At 47.8% G+C, this 17,746-nt stretch overlaps 53 non-coding genes across 53 annotated transcripts; all 53 read left to right on the plus strand.

Annotated features, from left to right (window-relative positions):
* The first annotated feature begins 88 nt into the window (after positions 1-88).
* On the plus strand, positions 89-207 carry LOC136212967 (5S ribosomal RNA). The gene has a single exon (XR_010680103.1). It is a non-coding gene; the product is annotated as a 5S ribosomal RNA (ribosomal RNA).
* Positions 208-389: 182 nt separating this feature from the next.
* On the plus strand, positions 390-508 carry LOC136212258 (5S ribosomal RNA). Its single transcript, XR_010679423.1, has one exon. It is a non-coding gene; the product is annotated as a 5S ribosomal RNA (ribosomal RNA).
* Positions 509-690: 182 nt separating this feature from the next.
* On the plus strand, positions 691-809 carry LOC136212259 (5S ribosomal RNA). Its single transcript, XR_010679424.1, has one exon. It is a non-coding gene; the product is annotated as a 5S ribosomal RNA (ribosomal RNA).
* Positions 810-1,068: 259 nt separating this feature from the next.
* Positions 1,069-1,187, plus strand: LOC136211544 (5S ribosomal RNA). Its single transcript, XR_010678744.1, has one exon. It is a non-coding gene; the product is annotated as a 5S ribosomal RNA (ribosomal RNA).
* A 259-nt stretch (positions 1,188-1,446) lies between these two features.
* LOC136211545 (5S ribosomal RNA) lies at positions 1,447-1,565 on the plus strand. The gene has a single exon (XR_010678745.1). It is a non-coding gene; the product is annotated as a 5S ribosomal RNA (ribosomal RNA).
* A 257-nt stretch (positions 1,566-1,822) lies between these two features.
* LOC136214653 (5S ribosomal RNA) lies at positions 1,823-1,941 on the plus strand. Its single transcript, XR_010681732.1, has one exon. It is a non-coding gene; the product is annotated as a 5S ribosomal RNA (ribosomal RNA).
* A 260-nt stretch (positions 1,942-2,201) lies between these two features.
* Positions 2,202-2,320, plus strand: LOC136211546 (5S ribosomal RNA). The gene has a single exon (XR_010678746.1). It is a non-coding gene; the product is annotated as a 5S ribosomal RNA (ribosomal RNA).
* Positions 2,321-2,503: 183 nt separating this feature from the next.
* On the plus strand, positions 2,504-2,622 carry LOC136212260 (5S ribosomal RNA). Its single transcript, XR_010679425.1, has one exon. It is a non-coding gene; the product is annotated as a 5S ribosomal RNA (ribosomal RNA).
* A 260-nt stretch (positions 2,623-2,882) lies between these two features.
* On the plus strand, positions 2,883-3,001 carry LOC136213274 (5S ribosomal RNA). The gene has a single exon (XR_010680395.1). It is a non-coding gene; the product is annotated as a 5S ribosomal RNA (ribosomal RNA).
* A 182-nt stretch (positions 3,002-3,183) lies between these two features.
* On the plus strand, positions 3,184-3,302 carry LOC136212261 (5S ribosomal RNA). Its single transcript, XR_010679426.1, has one exon. It is a non-coding gene; the product is annotated as a 5S ribosomal RNA (ribosomal RNA).
* A 260-nt stretch (positions 3,303-3,562) lies between these two features.
* On the plus strand, positions 3,563-3,681 carry LOC136214610 (5S ribosomal RNA). Its single transcript, XR_010681691.1, has one exon. It is a non-coding gene; the product is annotated as a 5S ribosomal RNA (ribosomal RNA).
* Positions 3,682-3,941: 260 nt separating this feature from the next.
* LOC136215113 (5S ribosomal RNA) lies at positions 3,942-4,060 on the plus strand. The gene has a single exon (XR_010682164.1). It is a non-coding gene; the product is annotated as a 5S ribosomal RNA (ribosomal RNA).
* A 259-nt stretch (positions 4,061-4,319) lies between these two features.
* On the plus strand, positions 4,320-4,438 carry LOC136211818 (5S ribosomal RNA). Its single transcript, XR_010679008.1, has one exon. It is a non-coding gene; the product is annotated as a 5S ribosomal RNA (ribosomal RNA).
* Positions 4,439-4,581: 143 nt separating this feature from the next.
* LOC136211819 (5S ribosomal RNA) lies at positions 4,582-4,700 on the plus strand. The gene has a single exon (XR_010679009.1). It is a non-coding gene; the product is annotated as a 5S ribosomal RNA (ribosomal RNA).
* Positions 4,701-4,882: 182 nt separating this feature from the next.
* LOC136212001 (5S ribosomal RNA) lies at positions 4,883-5,001 on the plus strand. The gene has a single exon (XR_010679181.1). It is a non-coding gene; the product is annotated as a 5S ribosomal RNA (ribosomal RNA).
* Positions 5,002-5,260: 259 nt separating this feature from the next.
* Positions 5,261-5,379, plus strand: LOC136212094 (5S ribosomal RNA). Its single transcript, XR_010679269.1, has one exon. It is a non-coding gene; the product is annotated as a 5S ribosomal RNA (ribosomal RNA).
* A 183-nt stretch (positions 5,380-5,562) lies between these two features.
* Positions 5,563-5,681, plus strand: LOC136214304 (5S ribosomal RNA). The gene has a single exon (XR_010681396.1). It is a non-coding gene; the product is annotated as a 5S ribosomal RNA (ribosomal RNA).
* A 259-nt stretch (positions 5,682-5,940) lies between these two features.
* LOC136211821 (5S ribosomal RNA) lies at positions 5,941-6,059 on the plus strand. The gene has a single exon (XR_010679010.1). It is a non-coding gene; the product is annotated as a 5S ribosomal RNA (ribosomal RNA).
* Positions 6,060-6,241: 182 nt separating this feature from the next.
* Positions 6,242-6,360, plus strand: LOC136211547 (5S ribosomal RNA). The gene has a single exon (XR_010678747.1). It is a non-coding gene; the product is annotated as a 5S ribosomal RNA (ribosomal RNA).
* Positions 6,361-6,542: 182 nt separating this feature from the next.
* LOC136211822 (5S ribosomal RNA) lies at positions 6,543-6,661 on the plus strand. The gene has a single exon (XR_010679011.1). It is a non-coding gene; the product is annotated as a 5S ribosomal RNA (ribosomal RNA).
* A 183-nt stretch (positions 6,662-6,844) lies between these two features.
* On the plus strand, positions 6,845-6,963 carry LOC136214305 (5S ribosomal RNA). Its single transcript, XR_010681397.1, has one exon. It is a non-coding gene; the product is annotated as a 5S ribosomal RNA (ribosomal RNA).
* A 259-nt stretch (positions 6,964-7,222) lies between these two features.
* On the plus strand, positions 7,223-7,341 carry LOC136211823 (5S ribosomal RNA). The gene has a single exon (XR_010679012.1). It is a non-coding gene; the product is annotated as a 5S ribosomal RNA (ribosomal RNA).
* Positions 7,342-7,523: 182 nt separating this feature from the next.
* On the plus strand, positions 7,524-7,642 carry LOC136211548 (5S ribosomal RNA). Its single transcript, XR_010678748.1, has one exon. It is a non-coding gene; the product is annotated as a 5S ribosomal RNA (ribosomal RNA).
* Positions 7,643-7,824: 182 nt separating this feature from the next.
* On the plus strand, positions 7,825-7,943 carry LOC136211824 (5S ribosomal RNA). The gene has a single exon (XR_010679013.1). It is a non-coding gene; the product is annotated as a 5S ribosomal RNA (ribosomal RNA).
* A 182-nt stretch (positions 7,944-8,125) lies between these two features.
* Positions 8,126-8,244, plus strand: LOC136211549 (5S ribosomal RNA). Its single transcript, XR_010678749.1, has one exon. It is a non-coding gene; the product is annotated as a 5S ribosomal RNA (ribosomal RNA).
* A 183-nt stretch (positions 8,245-8,427) lies between these two features.
* On the plus strand, positions 8,428-8,546 carry LOC136212262 (5S ribosomal RNA). Its single transcript, XR_010679427.1, has one exon. It is a non-coding gene; the product is annotated as a 5S ribosomal RNA (ribosomal RNA).
* Positions 8,547-8,806: 260 nt separating this feature from the next.
* LOC136212263 (5S ribosomal RNA) lies at positions 8,807-8,925 on the plus strand. Its single transcript, XR_010679428.1, has one exon. It is a non-coding gene; the product is annotated as a 5S ribosomal RNA (ribosomal RNA).
* Positions 8,926-9,185: 260 nt separating this feature from the next.
* LOC136212419 (5S ribosomal RNA) lies at positions 9,186-9,304 on the plus strand. Its single transcript, XR_010679578.1, has one exon. It is a non-coding gene; the product is annotated as a 5S ribosomal RNA (ribosomal RNA).
* A 260-nt stretch (positions 9,305-9,564) lies between these two features.
* LOC136211825 (5S ribosomal RNA) lies at positions 9,565-9,683 on the plus strand. The gene has a single exon (XR_010679014.1). It is a non-coding gene; the product is annotated as a 5S ribosomal RNA (ribosomal RNA).
* A 182-nt stretch (positions 9,684-9,865) lies between these two features.
* Positions 9,866-9,984, plus strand: LOC136212264 (5S ribosomal RNA). Its single transcript, XR_010679429.1, has one exon. It is a non-coding gene; the product is annotated as a 5S ribosomal RNA (ribosomal RNA).
* Positions 9,985-10,244: 260 nt separating this feature from the next.
* LOC136211550 (5S ribosomal RNA) lies at positions 10,245-10,363 on the plus strand. The gene has a single exon (XR_010678750.1). It is a non-coding gene; the product is annotated as a 5S ribosomal RNA (ribosomal RNA).
* A 260-nt stretch (positions 10,364-10,623) lies between these two features.
* Positions 10,624-10,742, plus strand: LOC136215114 (5S ribosomal RNA). Its single transcript, XR_010682165.1, has one exon. It is a non-coding gene; the product is annotated as a 5S ribosomal RNA (ribosomal RNA).
* Positions 10,743-11,001: 259 nt separating this feature from the next.
* On the plus strand, positions 11,002-11,120 carry LOC136211826 (5S ribosomal RNA). The gene has a single exon (XR_010679016.1). It is a non-coding gene; the product is annotated as a 5S ribosomal RNA (ribosomal RNA).
* A 259-nt stretch (positions 11,121-11,379) lies between these two features.
* On the plus strand, positions 11,380-11,498 carry LOC136211827 (5S ribosomal RNA). The gene has a single exon (XR_010679017.1). It is a non-coding gene; the product is annotated as a 5S ribosomal RNA (ribosomal RNA).
* Positions 11,499-11,680: 182 nt separating this feature from the next.
* On the plus strand, positions 11,681-11,799 carry LOC136211829 (5S ribosomal RNA). The gene has a single exon (XR_010679019.1). It is a non-coding gene; the product is annotated as a 5S ribosomal RNA (ribosomal RNA).
* Positions 11,800-12,058: 259 nt separating this feature from the next.
* On the plus strand, positions 12,059-12,177 carry LOC136214374 (5S ribosomal RNA). The gene has a single exon (XR_010681463.1). It is a non-coding gene; the product is annotated as a 5S ribosomal RNA (ribosomal RNA).
* A 182-nt stretch (positions 12,178-12,359) lies between these two features.
* Positions 12,360-12,478, plus strand: LOC136211552 (5S ribosomal RNA). Its single transcript, XR_010678752.1, has one exon. It is a non-coding gene; the product is annotated as a 5S ribosomal RNA (ribosomal RNA).
* A 182-nt stretch (positions 12,479-12,660) lies between these two features.
* On the plus strand, positions 12,661-12,779 carry LOC136211830 (5S ribosomal RNA). Its single transcript, XR_010679020.1, has one exon. It is a non-coding gene; the product is annotated as a 5S ribosomal RNA (ribosomal RNA).
* A 182-nt stretch (positions 12,780-12,961) lies between these two features.
* Positions 12,962-13,080, plus strand: LOC136211832 (5S ribosomal RNA). The gene has a single exon (XR_010679021.1). It is a non-coding gene; the product is annotated as a 5S ribosomal RNA (ribosomal RNA).
* Positions 13,081-13,339: 259 nt separating this feature from the next.
* Positions 13,340-13,458, plus strand: LOC136214375 (5S ribosomal RNA). Its single transcript, XR_010681464.1, has one exon. It is a non-coding gene; the product is annotated as a 5S ribosomal RNA (ribosomal RNA).
* Positions 13,459-13,640: 182 nt separating this feature from the next.
* LOC136211553 (5S ribosomal RNA) lies at positions 13,641-13,759 on the plus strand. The gene has a single exon (XR_010678753.1). It is a non-coding gene; the product is annotated as a 5S ribosomal RNA (ribosomal RNA).
* A 182-nt stretch (positions 13,760-13,941) lies between these two features.
* Positions 13,942-14,060, plus strand: LOC136211833 (5S ribosomal RNA). Its single transcript, XR_010679022.1, has one exon. It is a non-coding gene; the product is annotated as a 5S ribosomal RNA (ribosomal RNA).
* Positions 14,061-14,319: 259 nt separating this feature from the next.
* On the plus strand, positions 14,320-14,438 carry LOC136214376 (5S ribosomal RNA). The gene has a single exon (XR_010681465.1). It is a non-coding gene; the product is annotated as a 5S ribosomal RNA (ribosomal RNA).
* A 182-nt stretch (positions 14,439-14,620) lies between these two features.
* Positions 14,621-14,739, plus strand: LOC136211554 (5S ribosomal RNA). Its single transcript, XR_010678754.1, has one exon. It is a non-coding gene; the product is annotated as a 5S ribosomal RNA (ribosomal RNA).
* Positions 14,740-14,921: 182 nt separating this feature from the next.
* Positions 14,922-15,040, plus strand: LOC136211941 (5S ribosomal RNA). The gene has a single exon (XR_010679123.1). It is a non-coding gene; the product is annotated as a 5S ribosomal RNA (ribosomal RNA).
* Positions 15,041-15,222: 182 nt separating this feature from the next.
* On the plus strand, positions 15,223-15,341 carry LOC136212265 (5S ribosomal RNA). Its single transcript, XR_010679430.1, has one exon. It is a non-coding gene; the product is annotated as a 5S ribosomal RNA (ribosomal RNA).
* Positions 15,342-15,600: 259 nt separating this feature from the next.
* LOC136211834 (5S ribosomal RNA) lies at positions 15,601-15,719 on the plus strand. Its single transcript, XR_010679023.1, has one exon. It is a non-coding gene; the product is annotated as a 5S ribosomal RNA (ribosomal RNA).
* Positions 15,720-15,901: 182 nt separating this feature from the next.
* On the plus strand, positions 15,902-16,020 carry LOC136211555 (5S ribosomal RNA). The gene has a single exon (XR_010678755.1). It is a non-coding gene; the product is annotated as a 5S ribosomal RNA (ribosomal RNA).
* Positions 16,021-16,202: 182 nt separating this feature from the next.
* LOC136211835 (5S ribosomal RNA) lies at positions 16,203-16,321 on the plus strand. The gene has a single exon (XR_010679024.1). It is a non-coding gene; the product is annotated as a 5S ribosomal RNA (ribosomal RNA).
* Positions 16,322-16,503: 182 nt separating this feature from the next.
* On the plus strand, positions 16,504-16,622 carry LOC136214822 (5S ribosomal RNA). The gene has a single exon (XR_010681892.1). It is a non-coding gene; the product is annotated as a 5S ribosomal RNA (ribosomal RNA).
* Positions 16,623-16,881: 259 nt separating this feature from the next.
* LOC136211924 (5S ribosomal RNA) lies at positions 16,882-17,000 on the plus strand. The gene has a single exon (XR_010679107.1). It is a non-coding gene; the product is annotated as a 5S ribosomal RNA (ribosomal RNA).
* A 258-nt stretch (positions 17,001-17,258) lies between these two features.
* LOC136211836 (5S ribosomal RNA) lies at positions 17,259-17,377 on the plus strand. The gene has a single exon (XR_010679025.1). It is a non-coding gene; the product is annotated as a 5S ribosomal RNA (ribosomal RNA).
* Positions 17,378-17,559: 182 nt separating this feature from the next.
* Positions 17,560-17,678, plus strand: LOC136212266 (5S ribosomal RNA). The gene has a single exon (XR_010679431.1). It is a non-coding gene; the product is annotated as a 5S ribosomal RNA (ribosomal RNA).
* The last annotated feature ends 68 nt before the right edge of the window (positions 17,679-17,746 follow it).

A 17,746-nucleotide genomic window follows, 5' to 3' on the forward strand; every position in this document is an offset into this window, starting at 1 on the left:
GGGGCTTGTGCATGCACGTGAAGGATGAGCATACGGGAGAAAGGGGCGCCCAGTATGGAATATATGCTTAGTTTTTGCATGGGATGACGGGTGCGATCATACCAGCACTAATGCACCGGATCCCATCAGAACTCCGAAGATAAACGTGCTTGGGCGAGAGTAGTACTAAGATGGGTGACCTCTTGGGAAGTCCTCGTGTTGCACCCCCAAACTTTTTTGCAACGTGCATTTTTTAATTATTTAATTTTTTTTTTCACCATGGCGTGCACGTTTACGAGGCGGGGTCAGTGTTTGGGGTCCGGGGGCTTGTGCATGCACGTGAAGGATGAGTATACGGGAGAAAGGGGCGCCCAGTATGGAATATATGCTTAGTTTTTGCATGGGATGACGGGTGCGATCATACCAGCACTAATGCACCGGATCCCATCAGAACTCCGAAGTCAAACGTGCTTGGGCGAGAGTAGTACTAAGATGGGTGACCTCTTGGGAAGTCCTCGTGTTGCACCCCCAAACTTTTTTGCAACGTGCATTTTTTAATTATTTAATTTTTTTTTTCACCATGGCGTGCACGTTTACGAGGCGGGGTCAGTGTTTGGGGTCCGGGGGCTTGTGCATGCACGTGAAGGATGAGCATACGGGAGAAAGGGGCGCCCAGTATGGAATATATGCTTAGTTTTTGCATGGGATGACGGGTGCGATCATACCAGCACTAATGCACCGGATCCCATCAGAACTCCGAAGTCAAACGTGCTTGGGCGAGAGTAGTACTAAGATGGGTGACCTCTTGGGAAGTCCTCGTGTTGCACCCCCAAACTTTTTTGCAACGTGCATTTTTTAATTATTTAATTTTTTTTTCACCATGGCGTGCACGTTTTCGAGGCGGGCCCAAACTTTTTTGCAACGTGCATTTTTTAATTATTTAATTTTTTTTTCACCATGGCGTGCACGTTTTCGAGGCGGGGGTCAGTGTTTGGGGTCCGGGGGCTTGTGCATGCACGTGAAGGATGAGCATACGGGAGAAAGGGGCGCCCAGTATGGAATATATGCTTAGTTTTTGCATGGGATGACGGGTGCGATCATACCAGCACTAATGCACCGGATCCCATCAGAACTCCGAAGTTAAACGTGCTTGGGCGAGAGTAGTACTAAGATGGGTGACCTCTTGGGAAGTCCTCGTGTTGCACCCCCAAACTTTTTTGCAACGTGCATTTTTTAATTATTTAATTTTTTTTTCACCATGGCGTGCACGTTTTCGAGGCGGGCCCAACCTTTTTTACAACGTGCATTTTTTAATTATTTAATTTTTTTTTCACCATGGCGTGCACGTTTTCGAGGCGGGGGTCAGTGTTTGGGGTCCGGGGGCTTGTGCATGCACGTGAAGGATGAGCATACGGGAGAAAGGGGCGCCCAGTATGGAATATATGCTTAGTTTTTGCATGGGATGACGGGTGCGATCATACCAGCACTAATGCACCGGATCCCATCAGAACTCCGAAGTTAAACGTGCTTGGGCGAGAGTAGTACTAAGATGGGTGACCTCTTGGGAAGTCCTCGTGTTGCACCCCCAAAATTTTACAACGTGCATTTTTTAATTATTTAATTTTTTTTTCACCATGGCGTGCACGTTTTCGAGGCAGACCCAAACTTTTTTGCAACGTGCATTTTTTAATTATTTAATTTTTTTTTCACCATGGCGTGCACGTTTTCGAGGCGGGGGTCAGTGTTTGGGGTCCGGGGGCTTGTGCATGCACGTGAAGGATGAGCATACGGGAGAAAGGGGCGCCCAGTATGGAATATATGCTTAGTTTTTGCATGGGATGACGGGTGCGATCATACCAGCACTAATGCACCGAATCCCATCAGAACTCCGAAGTTAAATGTGCTTGGGCGAGAGTAGTACTAAGATGGGTGACCTCTTGGGAAGTCCTCGTGTTGCACCCCCAAACTTTTTTGCAACGTGCATTTTTTAATTATTTAATTTTTTTTTCACCATGGCGTGCACGTTTTCGAGGCGGGCCCAAACTTTTTTGCAACGTGCATTTTTTAATTATTTAATTTTTTTTTTCACCATGGCGTGCACGTTTTCGAGGCGGGGGTCAGTGTTTGGGGTCCGGGGGCTTGTGCATGCACGTGAAGGATGAGCATACGGGAGAAAGGGGCGCCCAATATGGAATATATGCTTAGTTTTTGCATAGGATGACGGGTGCGATCATACCAGCACTAATGCACCGGATCCCATCAGAACTCCGAAGTTAAACGTGCTTGGGCGAGAGTAGTACTAAGATGGGTGACCTCTTGGGAAGTCCTCGTGTTGCACCCCCAAACTTTTTTGCAACGTGCATTTTTTAATTATTTAATTTTTTTTTTCACCATGGCGTGCACGTTTACGAGGCGGGGGTCAGTGTTTGGGGTCCGGGGGCTTGTGCATGCACGTGAAGGATGAGCATACGGGAGAAAGGGGCGTCCAGTATGGAATATATGCTTAGTTTTTGCATGGGATGACGGGTGCGATCATACCAGCACTAATGCACCGGATCCCATCAGAACTCCGAAGTCAAACGTGCTTGGGCGAGAGTAGTACTAAGATGGGTGACCTCTTGGGAAGTCCTCGTGTTGCACCCCCAAACTTTTTTGCAACGTGCATTTTTTAATTATTTAATTTTTTTTTCACCATGGCGTGCACGTTTTCGAGGCGGGCCCAAACTTTTTTGCAACGTGCATTTTTTAATTATTTAATTTTTTTTTTCACCATGGCGTGCACGTTTTCGAGGCGGGGGTCAGTGTTTGGGGTCCGGGGGCTTGTGCATGCACGTGAAGGATGAGCATACGGGAGAAAGGGGCGCCCAGTATGGAATATATGCTTAGTTTTTGCATGGGATGACGGGTGCGATCATACCAGCACTAATGCACCGGATCCCATCAGAACTCCGAAGTCAAACGTGCTCGGGCGAGAGTAGTACTAAGATGGGTGACCTCTTGGGAAGTCCTCGTGTTGCACCCCCAAACTTTTTTGCAACGTGCATTTTTTAATTATTTAATTTTTTTTTCACCATGGCGTGCACGTTTACGAGGCGGGGGTCAGTGTTTGGGGTCCGGGGGCTTGTGCATGCACGTGAAGGATGAGCATACGGGAGAAAGGGGCGTCCAGTATGGAATATATGCTTAGTTTTTGCATGGGATGACGGGTGCGATCATACCAGCACTAATGCACCGGATCCCATCAGAACTCCGAAGTCAAACGTGCTTGGGCGAGAGTAGTACTAAGATGGGTGACCTCTTGGGAAGTCCTCGTGTTGCACCCCTAAACTTTTTTGCAACGTGCATTTTTTAATTATTTAAATTTTTTTTCACCATGGCGTGCACGTTTTCGAGGCGGGCCCAAACTTTTTTGCAACGTGCATTTTTTAATTATTTAATTTTTTTTTTCACCATGGCGTGCACGTTTTCGAGGCAGGGGTCAGTGTTTGGGGTCCGGGGGCTTGTGCTTTCACGTGAAGGATGAGCATACGGGAGAAAGGGGCGCCCAGTATGGAATATATGCTTAGTTTTTGCATGGGATGACGGGTGCGATCATACCAGCACTAATGCACCGGATCCCATCAGAACTCCGAAGTTAAACGTGCTTGGGCGAGAGTAGTACTAAGATGGGTGACATCTTGGGAAGTCCTCGTGTTGCACCCCCAAACTTTTTTGCAACGTGCATTTTTTAATTATTTAATTTTTTTTTCACCATGGCGTGCACGTTTTCGAGGCGGGCCCAAACTTTTTTACAACGTGCATTTTTTAATTATTTAATTTTTTTTTTCACCATGGCGTGCACGTTTTCGAGGCGGGGGTCAGTGTTTGGGGTCCGGGGGCTTGTGCATGCACGTGAAGGATGAGCATACGGGAGAAAGGGGCGTCCAGTATGGAATATATGCTTAGTTTTTGCATGGGATGACGGGTGCGATCATACCAGCACTAATGCACCGGATCCCATCAGAACTCCGAAATTAAACGTGCTTAGGCGAGAGTAGTACTAAGATGGGTGACCTCTTGGGAAGTCCTCGTGTTGCACCCCCAAACTTTTTTGCAACGTGCATTTTTTAATTATTTAATTTTTTTTTCACCATGGCGTGCACGTTTTCGAGGCGGGCCCAAACTTTTTTGCAACGTGCATTTTTTAATTATTTAAATTTTTTTTCACCATGGCGTGCACGTTTTCGAGGCGGGGGTCAGTGTTTGGGGTCCCGGGGCTTGTGCATGCACGTGAAGGATGAGCATACGGGAGAAAGGGGCGCCCAGTATGGAATATATGCTTAGTTTTTGCATGGGATGACGGGTGCGATCATACCAGCACTAATGCACCGGATCCCATCAGAACTCCGAAGCTAAACGTGCTTGGGCGAGAGTAGTACTAAGATGGGTGACCTCTTGGGAAGTCCTCGTGTTGCACCCCCAAACTTTTTTGCAACGTGCACGTTTTCGAGGCGGGGGTCAGTGTTTGGGGTCCGGGGGCTTGTGCATGCACGTGAAGGATGAGCATACGGGAGAAAGGGGCGCCCAGTATGGAATATATGCTTAGTTTTTGCATGGGATGACGGGTGCGATCATACCAGCACTAATGCACCGGATCCCATCAGAACTCCGAAGCTAAACGTGCTTGGGCGAGAGTAGTACTAAGATGGGTGACCTCTTGGGAAGTCCTCGTGTTGCACCCCCAAACTTTTTTGCAACGTGCATTTTTTAATTATTTAATTTTTTTTTCACCATGGCGTGCACGTTTTCGAGGCGGGGGTCAGTGTTTGGGGTCCGGGGGCTTGTGCATGCACGTGAAGGATGAGCATACGGGAGAAAGGGGCGCCCAGTATGGAATATATGCTTAGTTTTTGCATGGGATGACGGGTGCGATCATACCAGCACTAATGCACCGGATCCCATCAGAACTCCGAAGTTAAACGTGCTTGGGCGAGAGTAGTACTAAAATGGGTGACCTCTTGGGAAGTCCTCGTGTTGCACCCCCAAACTTTTTTGCAACGTGCATTTTTTAATTATTTAATTTTTTTTCACCATGGCGTGCACGTTTTCGAGGCGGGCCCAAACTTTTTTGCATTGTGCATTTTTTAATTATTTAATTTTTTTTTTCACCATGGCGTGCACGTTTTCGAGGCGGGGGTCAGTGTTTGGGGTCCGGGGGCTTGTGCATGCACGTGAAGGATGAGCATACGGTAGAAAGGGGCGCCCAGTATGGAATATATGCTTAGTTTTTGCATGGGATGACGGGTGCGATCATACCAGCACTAATGCACCGGATCCCATCAGAACTCCGAAGTGAAACGTGCTTGGGCGAGAGTAGTACTAAGATGGGTGACCTCTTGGGAAGTCCTCGTGTTGCACCCCCAAACTTTTTTGCAACGTGCATTTTTTAATTATTTAATTTTTTTTTTCACCATGGCGTGCACGTTTACGAGGCGGAGGTCAGTGTTTGGGGTCTGGGGGCTTGTGCATGCACGTGAAGGATGAGCATACGGGAGAAAGGGGCGCCCAGTATGGAATATATGCTTAGTTTTTGCATGGGATAACGGGTGCCATCATACCAGCACTAATGCACCGGATCCCATCAGAACTCCGAAGCTAAACGTGCTTGGGCGAGAGTAGTACTAAGATGGGTGACCTCTTGGGAAGTCCTCGTGTTGCACCCCCAAACTTTTTTGCAACGTGCATTTTTTAATTATTTAATTTTTTTTTCACCATGGCGTGCACGTTTTCGAGGCGGGCCCAAACTTTTTTGCAACGTGCATTTTTTAATTATTTAATTTTTTTTTCACCATGGCGTGCACGTTTTCGAGGCGGGGGTCAGTGTTTGGGGTCCGGGGGCTTGTGCATGCACGTGAAGGATGAGCATACGGGAGAAAGGGGCGTCCAGTATGGAATATATGCTTAGTTTTTGCATGGGATGACGGGTGCGATCATACCAGCACTAATGCACCGGATCCCATCAGAACTCCGAAGCTAAACGTGCTTGGGCGAGAGTAGTACTAAGATGGGTGACCTCTTGGGAAGTCCTCGTGTTGCACCCCCAAACTTTTTTGCAACGTGCATTTTTTAATTATTTAATTTTTTTTTCACCATGGCGTGCACGTTTTCGAGGCGGGGGTCAGTGTTTGGGGTCCGGGGGCTTGTGCATGCACGTGAAGGATGAGCATACGGGAGAAAGGGGCGTCCAGTATGGAATATATGCTTAGTTTTTGCATGGGATGACGGGTGCGATCATACCAGCACTAATGCACCGGATCCCATCAGAACTCCGAAGTTAAACGTGCTTGGGCGAGAGTAGTACTAAGATGGGTGACCTCTTGGGAAGTCCTCGTGTTGCACCCCCAAACTTTTTTGCAACGTGCATTTTTTAATTATTTAATTTTTTTTTCACCATGGCGTGCACGTTTACGAGGCGGGGGTCAGTGTTTGGGGTCCGGGGGCTTGTGCATGCACGTGAAGGATGAGCATACGGGAGAAAGGGGCGCCCAGTATGGAATATATGCTTAGTTTTTGCATGGGATGACGGGTGCGATCATACCAGCACTAATGCACCGGATCCCATCAGAACTCCGAAGCTAAACGTGCTTGGGCGAGAGTAGTACTAAGATGGGTGACCTCTTGGGAAGTCCTCGTGTTGCACCCCCAAACTTTTTTGCAACGTGCATTTTTTAATTATTTAATTTTTTTTTTCACCATGGCGTGCACGTTTACGAGGCGGAGGTCAGTGTTTGGGGTCTGGGGGCTTGTGCATGCACGTGAAGGATGAGCATACGGGAGAAAGGGGCGCCCAGTATGGAATATATGCTTAGTTTTTGCATGGGATAACGGGTGCCATCATACCAGCACTAATGCACCGGATCCCATCAGAACTCCGAAGCTAAACGTGCTTGGGCGAGAGTAGTACTAAGATGGGTGACCTCTTGGGAAGTCCTCGTGTTGCACCCCCAAACTTTTTTGCAACGTGCATTTTTTAATTATTTAATTTTTTTTTCACCATGGCGTGCACGTTTTCGAGGCGGGCCCAAACTTTTTTGCAACGTGCATTTTTTAATTATTTAATTTTTTTTTCACCATGGCGTGCACGTTTTCGAGGCGGGGGTCAGTGTTTGGGGTCCGGGGGCTTGTGCATGCACGTGAAGGATGAGCATACGGGAGAAAGGGGCGTCCAGTATGGAATATATGCTTAGTTTTTGCATGGGATGACGGGTGCGATCATACCAGCACTAATGCACCGGATCCCATCAGAACTCCGAAGCTAAACGTGCTTGGGCGAGAGTAGTACTAAGATGGGTGACCTCTTGGGAAGTCCTCGTGTTGCACCCCCAAACTTTTTTGCAACGTGCATTTTTTAATTATTTAATTTTTTTTTCACCATGGCGTGCACGTTTTCGAGGCGGGGGTCAGTGTTTGGGGTCCGGGGGCTTGTGCATGCACGTGAAGGATGAGCATACGGGAGAAAGGGGCGTCCAGTATGGAATATATGCTTAGTTTTTGCATGGGATGACGGGTGCGATCATACCAGCACTAATGCACCGGATCCCATCAGAACTCCGAAGTTAAACGTGCTTGGGCGAGAGTAGTACTAAGATGGGTGACCTCTTGGGAAGTCCTCGTGTTGCACCCCCAAACTTTTTTGCAACGTGCATTTTTTAATTATTTAATTTTTTTTTCACCATGGCGTGCACGTTTACGAGGCGGGGGTCAGTGTTTGGGGTCCGGGGGCTTGTGCATGCACGTGAAGGATGAGCATACGGGAGAAAGGGGCGCCCAGTATGGAATATATGCTTAGTTTTTGCATGGGATGACGGGTGCGATCATACCAGCACTAATGCACCGGATCCCATCAGAACTCCGAAGCTAAACGTGCTTGGGCGAGAGTAGTACTAAGATGGGTGACCTCTTGGGAAGTCCTCGTGTTGCACCCCCAAACTTTTTTGCAACGTGCATTTTTTAATTATTTAATTTTTTTTTTCACCATGGCGTGCACGTTTAGGAGGCGGGGTCAGTGTTTGGGGTCCGGGGGCTTGTGCATGCACGTGAAGGATGAGCATACGCGAGAAAGGGGCGCCCAGTATGGAATATATGCTTAGTTTTTGCATAGGATGACGGGTGCGATCATACCAGCACTAATGCACCGGATCCCATCAGAACTCCGAAGTTAAACGTGCTTGGGCGAGAGTAGTACTAAGATGGGTGACCTCTTGGGAAGTCCTCGTGTTGCACCCCCAAACTTTTTTGCAACGTGCATTTTTTAATTATTTAATTTTTTTTTTCACCATGGCGTGCACGTTTACGAGGCGGGGGTCAGTGTTTGGGGTCCGGGGGCTTGTGCATGCACGTGAAGGATGAGCATACGGGAGAAAGGGGCGTCCAGTATGGAATATATGCTTAGTTTTTGCATGGGATGACGGGTGCGATCATACCAGCACTAATGCACCGGATCCCATCAGAACTCCGAAGTCAAACGTGCTTGGGCGAGAGTAGTACTAAGATGGGTGACCTCTTGGGAAGTCCTCGTGTTGCACCCCCAAACTTTTTTGCAACGTGCATTTTTTAATTATTTAATTTTTTTTTCACCATGGCGTGCACGTTTTCGAGGCGGGCCCAAACTTTTTTGCAACGTGCATTTTTTAATTATTTAATTTTTTTTTTCACCATGGCGTGCACGTTTTCGAGGCGGGGGTCAGTGTTTGGGGTCCGGGGGCTTGTGCATGCACGTGAAGGATGAGCATACGGGAGAAAGGGGCGTCCAGTATGGAATATATGCTTAGTTTTTGCATGGGATGACGGGTGCGATCATACCAGCACTAATGCACCGGATCCCATCAGAACTCCGAAGTCAAACGTGCTTGGGCGAGAGTAGTACTAAGATGGGTGACCTCTTGGGAAGTCCTCGTGTTGCACCCCTAAACTTTTTTGCAACGTGCATTTTTTAATTATTTAATTTTTTTTTCACCATGGCGTGCACGTTTTCGAGGCGGGCCCAAACTTTTTTGCAACGTGCATTTTTTAATTATTTAATTTTTTTTTTCACCATGGCGTGCACGTTTTCGAGGCAGGGGTCAGTGTTTGGGGTCCGGGGGCTTGTGCTTTCACGTGAAGGATGAGCATACGGGAGAAAGGGGCGCCCAGTATGGAATATATGCTTAGTTTTTGCATGGGATGACAGGTGCGATCATACCAGCACTAATGCACCGGATCCCATCAGAACTCCGAAGTTAAACGTGCTTGGGCGAGAGTAGTACTAAGATGGGTGACCTCTTGGGAAGTCCTCGTGTTGCACCCCCAAACTTTTTTGCAACGTGCATTTTTTAATTATTTAATTTTTTTTCCAGCATGGCGTGCACGTTTTCGAGGCGGGCCCAAACTTTTTTACAACGTGCATTTTTTAATTATTTAATTTTTTTTTTCACCATGGCGTGCACGTTTTCGAGGCGGGGGTCAGTGTTTGGGGTCCGGGGGCTTGTGCATGCACGTGAAGGATGAGCATACGGGAGAAAGGGGCGTCCAGTATGGAATATATGCTTAGTTTTTGCATGGGATGACGGGTGCGATCATACCAGCACTAATGCACCGGATCCCATCAGAACTCCGAAGCTAAACGTGCTTGGGCGAGAGTAGTACTAAGATGGGTGACCTCTTGGGAAGTCCTCGTGTTGCACCCCCAAACTTTTTTGCAACGTGCATTTTTTAATTATTTAATTTTTTTTTCACCATGGCGTGCACGTTTTCGAGGCGGGGGTCAGTGTTTGGGGTCCGGGGGCTTGTGCATGCACGTGAAGGATGAGCATACGGGAGAAAGGGGCGTCCAGTATGGAATATATGCTTAGTTTTTGCATGGGATGACGGGTGCGATCATACCAGCACTAATGCACCGGATCCCATCAGAACTCCGAAGTCAAACGTGCTTGGGCGAGAGTAGTACTAAGATGGGTGACCTCTTGGGAAGTCCTCGTGTTGCACCCCTAAACTTTTTTGCAACGTGCATTTTTTAATTATTTAATTTTTTTTTCACCATGGCGTGCACGTTTTCGAGGCGGGCCCAAACTTTTTTGCAACGTGCATTTTTTAATTATTTAATTTTTTTTTTCACCATGGCGTGCACGTTTTCGAGGCAGGGGTCAGTGTTTGGGGTCCGGGGGCTTGTGCTTTCACGTGAAGGATGAGCATACGGGAGAAAGGGGCGCCCAGAATGGAATATATGCTTAGTTTTTGCATGGGATGACGGGTGCGATCATACCAGCACTAATGCACCGGATCCCATCAGAACTCCGAAGTTAAACGTGCTTGGGCGAGAGTAGTACTAAGATGGGTGACCTCTTGGGAAGTCCTCGTGTTGCACCCCCAAACTTTTTTGCAACGTGCATTTTTTAATTATTTAATTTTTTTTTCACCATGGCGTGCACGTTTTCGAGGCGGGCCCAAACTTTTTTACAACATGCATTTTTTAATTATTTAATTTTTTTTTTCACCATGGCGTGCACGTTTTCGAGGCGGGGGTCAGTGTTTGGGGTCCGGGGGCTTGTGCATGCACGTGAAGGATGAGCATACGGGAGAAAGGGGCGCCCAGTATGGAATATATGCTTAGTTTTTGCATGGGATGACGGGTGCGATCATACCAGCACTAATGCACCGGATCCCATCAGAACTCCGAAATTAAACGTGCTTAGGCGAGAGTAGTACTAAGATGGGTGACCTCTTGGGAAGTCCTCGTGTTGCACCCCCAAACTTTTTTGCAACGTGCATTTTTTAATTATTTAATTTTTTTTTCACCATGGCGTGCACGTTTTCGAGGCGGGCCCAAACTTTTTTGCAACGTGCATTTTTTAATTATTTAAATTTTTTTTCACCATGGCGTGCACGTTTTCGAGGCGGGGGTCAGTGTTTGGGGTCCGGGGGCTTGTGCATGCACGTGAAGGATGAGCATACGGGAGAAAGGGGCGCCCAGTATGGAATATATGCTTAGTTTTTGCATGGGATGACGGGTGCGATCATACCAGCACTAATGCACCGGATCCCATCAGAACTCCGAAGCTAAACGTGCTTGGGCGAGAGTAGTACTAAGATGGGTGACCTCTTGGGAAGTCCTCGTGTTGCACCCCCAAACTTTTTTGCAACGTGCATTTTTTAATTATTTAATTTTTTTTTCACCATGGCGTGCACGTTTTCGAGGCGGGCCCAAACTTTTTTGCAATGTGCATTTTTTAATTATTTAAATTTTTTTTCACCATGGCGTGCACGTTTTCGAGGCGGGGGTCAGTGTTTGGGGTCCGGGGGCTTGTGCATGCACGTGAAGGATGAGCATACGGGAGAAAGGGGCGCCCAGTATGGAATATATGCTTAGTTTTTGCATGGGATGACGGGTGCGATCATACCAGCACTAATGCACCGGATCCCATCAGAACTCCGAAGCTAAACGTGCTTGGGCGAGAGTAGTACTAAGATGGGTGACCTCTTGGGAAGTCCTCGTGTTGCACCCCCAAACTTTTTTGCAACGTGCATTTTTTAATTATTTAATTTTTTTTTCACCATGGCGTGCACGTTTTCGAGGCGGGGGTCAGTGTTTGGGGTCCGGGGGCTTGTGCATGCACGTGAAGGATGAGCATACGGGAGAAAGGGGCGCCCAGTATGGAATATATGCTTAGTTTTTGCATGGGATGACGGGTGCGATCATACCAGCACTAATGCACCGGATCCCATCAGAACTCCGAAGCTAAACGTGCTTGGGCGAGAGTAGTACTAAGATGGGTGACCTCTTGGGAAGTCCTCGTGTTGCACCCCCAAACTTTTTTGCAACGTGCATTTTTTAATTATTTAATTTTTTTTTCACCATGGCGTGCACGTTTTCGAGGCGGGCCCAAACTTTTTTGCAACGTGCATTTTTTAATTATTTAATTTTTTTTTCACCATGGCGTGCACGTTTTCGAGGCGGGGGTCAGTGTTTGGGGTCCGGGGGCTTGTGCATGCACGTGAAGGATTAGCATACGGGAGAAAGGGGCGCCCAGTATGGAATATATGCTTAGTTTTTGCATGGGATGACGGGTGTGATCATACCAGCACTAATGCACCGGATCCCATCAGAACTCCGAAATTAAACGTGCTTGGGCGAGAGTAGTACTAAGATGGGTGACCTCTTGGGAAGTCCTCGTGTTGCACCCCCAAACTTTTTTGCAACGTGCATTTTTTAATTATTTAATTTTTTTTTCACCATGGCGTGCACGTTTACGAGGCGGGGGTCAGTGTTTGGGGTCCGGGGGCTTGTGCATGCACGTGAAGGATGAGCATACGGGAGAAAGGGGCGTCCAGTATGGAATATATGCTTAGTTTTTGCATGGGATGACGGGTGCGATCATACCAGCACTAATGCACCGGATCCCATCAGAACTCCGAAGTTAAACGTGCTTGGGCGAGAGTAGTACTAAGATGGGTGACCTCTTGGGAAGTCCTCGTGTTGCACCCCCAAACTTTTTTGCAACGTGCATTTTTTAATTATTTAATTTTTTTTTCACCATGGCGTGCACGTTTACGAGGCGGGGGTCAGTGTTTGGGGTCCGGGGGCTTGTGCATGCACGTGAAGGATGAGCATACGGGAGAAAGGGGCGCCCAGTATGGAATATATGCTTAGTTTTTGCATGGGATGACGGGTGCGATCATACCAGCACTAATGCACCGGATCCCATCAGAACTCCGAAGCTAAACGTGCTTGGGCGAGAGTAGTACTAAGATGGGTGACCTCTTGGGAAGTCCTCGTGTTGCACCCCCAAACTTTTTTGCAACGTGCATTTTTTAATTATTTAATTTTTTTTTTCACCATGGCGTGCACGTTTACGAGGCGGGGTCAGTGTTTGGGGTCCGGGGGCTTGTGCATGCACGTGAAGGATGAGCATACGGGAGAAAGGGGCGCCCAGTATGGAATATATGCTTAGATTTTGCATGGGATGACGGGTGCGATCATACCAGCACTAATGCACCGGATCCCATCAGAACTCCGAAGCTAAACGTGCTTGGGCGAGAGTAGTACTAAGATGGGTGACCTCTTGGGAAGTCCTCGTGTTGCACCCCCAAACTTTTTTGCAACGTGCATTTTTTAATTATTTAATTTTTTTTTCACCATGGCGTGCACGTTTTCGAGGCGGGCCCAAACTTTTTTGCAACGTGCATTTTTTAATTATTTAATTTTTTTTTCACCATGGCGTGCACGTTTTCGAGGCGGGGGTCAGTGTTTGGGGTCCGGGGGCTTGTGCATGCACGTGAAGGATGAGCATACGGGAGAAAGGGGCGCCCAGTATGGAATATATGCTTAGTTTTTGCATGGGATGACGGGTGTGATCATACCAGCACTAATGCACCGGATCCCATCAGAACTCCGAAATTAAACGTGCTTGGGCGAGAGTAGTACTAAGATGGGTGACCTCTTGGGAAGTCCTCGTGTTGCACCCCCAAACTTTTTTGCAACGTGCATTTTTTAATTATTTAATTTTTTTTTCACCATGGCGTGCACGTTTACGAGGCGGGGGTCAGTGTTTGGGGTCCGGGGGCTTGTGCATGCACGTGAAGGATGAGCATACGGGAGAAAGGGGCGTCCAGTATGGAATATATGCTTAGTTTTTGCATGGGATGACGGGTGCGATCATACCAGCACTAATGCACCGGATCCCATCAGAACTCCGAAGTTAAACGTGCTTGGGCGAGAGTAGTACTAAGATGGGTGACCTCTTGGGAAGTCCTCGTGTTGCACCCCCAAACTTTTTTGCAACGTGCATTTTTTAATTATTTAATTTTTTTTTCACCATGGCGTGCACGTTTTCGAGGCGGGGGTCAGTGTTTGGGGTCCGGGGGCTTGTGCATGCACGTGAAGGATGAGCATACGGGAGAAAGGGGCGCCCAGTATGGAATATATGCTTAGTTTTTGCATGGGATGACGGGTGCGATCATACCAGCACTAATGCACCGGATCCCATCAGAACTCCGAAGCTAAACGTGCTTGGGCGAGAGTAGTACTAAGATGGGTGACCTCTTGGGAAGTCCTCGTGTTGCACCCCCAAACTTTTTTGCAACGTGCATTTTTTAATTATTTAATTTTTTTTTCACCATGGCGTGCACGTTTTCGAGGCGGGCCCAAACTTTTTTGCAACGTGCATTTTTTAATTATTTAATTTTTTTTTCACCATGGCGTGCACGTTTTCGAGGCGGGGGTCAGTGTTTGGGGTCCGGGGGCTTGTGCATGCACGTGAAGGATGAGCATACGGGAGAAAGGGGCGCCCAGTATGGAATATATGCTTAGTTTTTGCATGGGATGACGGGTGTGATCATACCAGCACTAATGCACCGGATCCCATCAGAACTCCGAAATTAAACGTGCTTGGGCGAGAGTAGTACTAAGATGGGTGACCTCTTGGGAAGTCCTCGTGTTGCACCCCCAAACTTTTTTGCAACGTGCATTTTTTAATTATTTAATTTTTTTTTCACCATGGCGTGCACGTTTACGAGGCGGGGGTCAGTGTTTGGGGTCCGGGGGCTTGTGCATGCACGTGAAGGATGAGCATACGGGAGAAAGGGGCGTCCAGTATGGAATATATGCTTAGTTTTTGCATGGGATGACGGGTGCGATCATACCAGCACTAATGCACCGGATCCCATCAGAACTCCGAAGTTAAACGTGCTTGGGCGAGAGTAGTACTAAGATGGGTGACCTCTTGGGAAGTCCTCGTGTTGCACCCCCAAACTTTTTTGCAACGTGCATTTTTTAATTATTTAATTTTTTTTTCACCATGGCGTGCACGTTTACGAGGCGGGGGTCAGTGTTTGGGGTCCGGGGGCTTGTGCATGCACGTGAAGGATGAGCATACGGGAGAAAGGGGCGCCCAGTATGGAATATATGCTTAGTTTTTGCATGGGATGACGGGTGCGATCATACCGGCACTAATGCACCGGATCCCATCAGAACTCCGAAGCTAAACGTGCTTGGGCGAGAGTAGTACTAAGATGGGTGACCTCTTGGGAAGTCCTCGTGTTGCACCCCCAAACTTTTTTGCAACGTGCATTTTTTAATTATTTAATTTTTTTTTTCACCATGGCGTGCACGTTTACGAGGCGGGGTCAGTGTTTGGGGTCCGGGGGCTTGTGCATGCACGTGAAGGATGAGCATACGGGAGAAAGGGGCGCCCAGTATGGAATATATGCTTAGTTTTTGCATGGGATGACGGGTGCGATCATACCAGCACTAATGCACCGGATCCCATCAGAACTCCGAAGTCAAACGTGCTTGGGCGAGAGTAGTACTAAGATGGGTGACCTCTTGGGAAGTCCTCGTGTTGCACCCCCAAACTTTTTTGCAACGTGCATTTTTTAATTATTTAATTTTTTTTTCACCATGGCGTGCACGTTTTCGAGGCGGGCCCAAACTTTTTTGCAACGTGCATTTTTTAATTATTTAATTTTTTTTTCACCATGGCGTGCACGTTTTCGAGGCGGGGGTCAGTGTTTGGGGTCCGGGGGCTTGTGCATGCACGTGAAGGATGAGCATACGGGAGAAAGGGGCGTCCAGTATGGAATATATGCTTAGTTTTTGCATGGGATGACGGGTGCGATCATACCAGCACTAATGCACCGGATCCCATCAGAACTCCGAAGCTAAACGTGCTTGGGCGAGAGTAGTACTAAGATGGGTGACCTCTTGGGAAGTCCTCGTGTTGCACCCCCAAACTTTTTTGCAACGTGCATTTTTTAATTATTTAATTTTTTTTTCACCATGGCGTGCACGTTTTCGAGGCGGGGGTCAGTGTTTGGGGTCCGGGGGCTTGTGCATGCACGTGAAGGATGAGCATACGGGAGAAAGGGGCGTCCAGTATGGAATATATGCTTAGTTTTTGCATGGGATGACGGGTGCGATCATACCAGCACTAATGCACCGGATCCCATCAGAACTCCGAAGTTAAACGTGCTTGGGCGAGAGTAGTACTAAGATGGGTGACCTCTTGGGAAGTCCTCGTGTTGCACCCCCAAACTTTTTTGCAACGTGCATTTTTTAATTATTTAATTTTTTTTTCACCATGGCGTGCACGTTTACGAGGCGGGGGTCAGTGTTTGGGGTCCGGGGGCTTGTGCATGCACGTGAAGGATGAGCATACGGGAGAAAGGGGCGCCCAGTATGGAATATATGCTTAGTTTTTGCATGGGATGACGGGTGCGATCATACCAGCACTAATGCACCGGATCCCATCAGAACTCCGAAGCTAAACGTGCTTGGGCGAGAGTAGTACTAAGATGGGTGACCTCTTGGGAAGTCCTCGTGTTGCACCCCCAAACTTTTTTGCAACGTGCATTTTTTAATTATCTAATTTTTTTTTTCACCATGGCGTGCACGTTTAGGAGGCGGGGTCAGTGTTTGGGGTCCGGGGGCTTGTGCATGCACGTGAAGGATGAGCATACGGGAGAAAGGGGCGCCCAGTATGGAATATATGCTTAGTTTTTGCATGGGATGACGAGTGCGATCATACCAGCACTAATGCACCGGATCCCATCAGAACTCCGAAGTTTAACGTGCTTGGGCGAGAGTAGTACTAAGATGGGTGACCTCTTGGGAAGTCCTCGTGTTGCACCCCCAAACTTTTTTGCAACGTGCATTTTTTAATTATTTAATTTTTTTTTCACCATGGCGTGCACGTTTTCGAGGCGGGCCCAACCTTTTTTACAACGTGCATTTTTTAATTATTTAATTTTTTTTTCACCATGGCGTGCACGTTTTCGAGGCGGGGGTCAGTGTTTGGGGTCCGGGGGCTTGTGCATGCACGTGAAGGATGAGCATACGGGAGAAAGGGGCGCCCAGTATGGAATATATGCTTAGTTTTTGCATGGGATGACGGGTGCGATCATACCAGCACTAATGCACCGGATCCCATTAGAACTCCGAAGTTAAACGTGCTTGGGCGAGAGTAGTACTAAGATGGGTGACCTCTTGGGAAGTCCTCGTGTTGCACCCCCAAAATTTTACAACGTGCATTTTTTAATTATTTAATTTTTTTTTCACCATGGCGTGCACGTTTTCGAGGCGGGCCCAAACTTTTTTGCAACGTGCATTTTTTAATTATTTAATTTTTTTTTTCACCATGGCGTGCACGTTTTCGAGGCGGGGGTCAGTGTTTGGGGTCCGGGGGCTTGTGCATGCACGTGAAGGATGAGCATACGGGAGAAAGGGGCGCCCAGTATGGAATATATGCTTAGTTTTTGCATGGGATGACGGGTGCGATCATACCAGCACTAATGCACCGGATCCCATCAGAACTCCGAAGCTAAACGTGCTTGGGCGAGAGTAGTACTAAGATGGGTGACCTCTTGGGAAGTCCTCGTGTTGCACCCCCAAACTTTTTTGCAACGTGCATTTTTTAATTATTTAATTTTTTTTTTCACCATGGCGTGCACGTTTACGAGGCGGGGTCAGTGTTTGGGGTCCGGGGGCTTGTGCATGCACGTGAAGGATGAGCATACGGGAGAAAGGGGCGCCCAGTATGGAATATATGCTTAGTTTTTGCATGGGATGACGGGTGCGATCATACCAGCACTAATGCACCGGATCCCATCAGAACTCCGAAGTCAAACGTGCTTGGGCGAGAGTAGTACTAAGATGGGTGACCTCTTGGGAAGTCCTCGTGTTGCACCCCCAAACTTTTTTGCAACGTGCATTTTTTAATTATTTAATTTTTTTTTCACCATGGCGTGCACGTTTTCG

Source organism: Euphorbia lathyris, chromosome 1 (genome assembly GCF_963576675.1).
Source record: "Euphorbia lathyris chromosome 1, ddEupLath1.1, whole genome shotgun sequence".
In the NCBI taxonomy this organism is placed as follows: domain Eukaryota; kingdom Viridiplantae; phylum Streptophyta; class Magnoliopsida; order Malpighiales; family Euphorbiaceae; genus Euphorbia; species Euphorbia lathyris.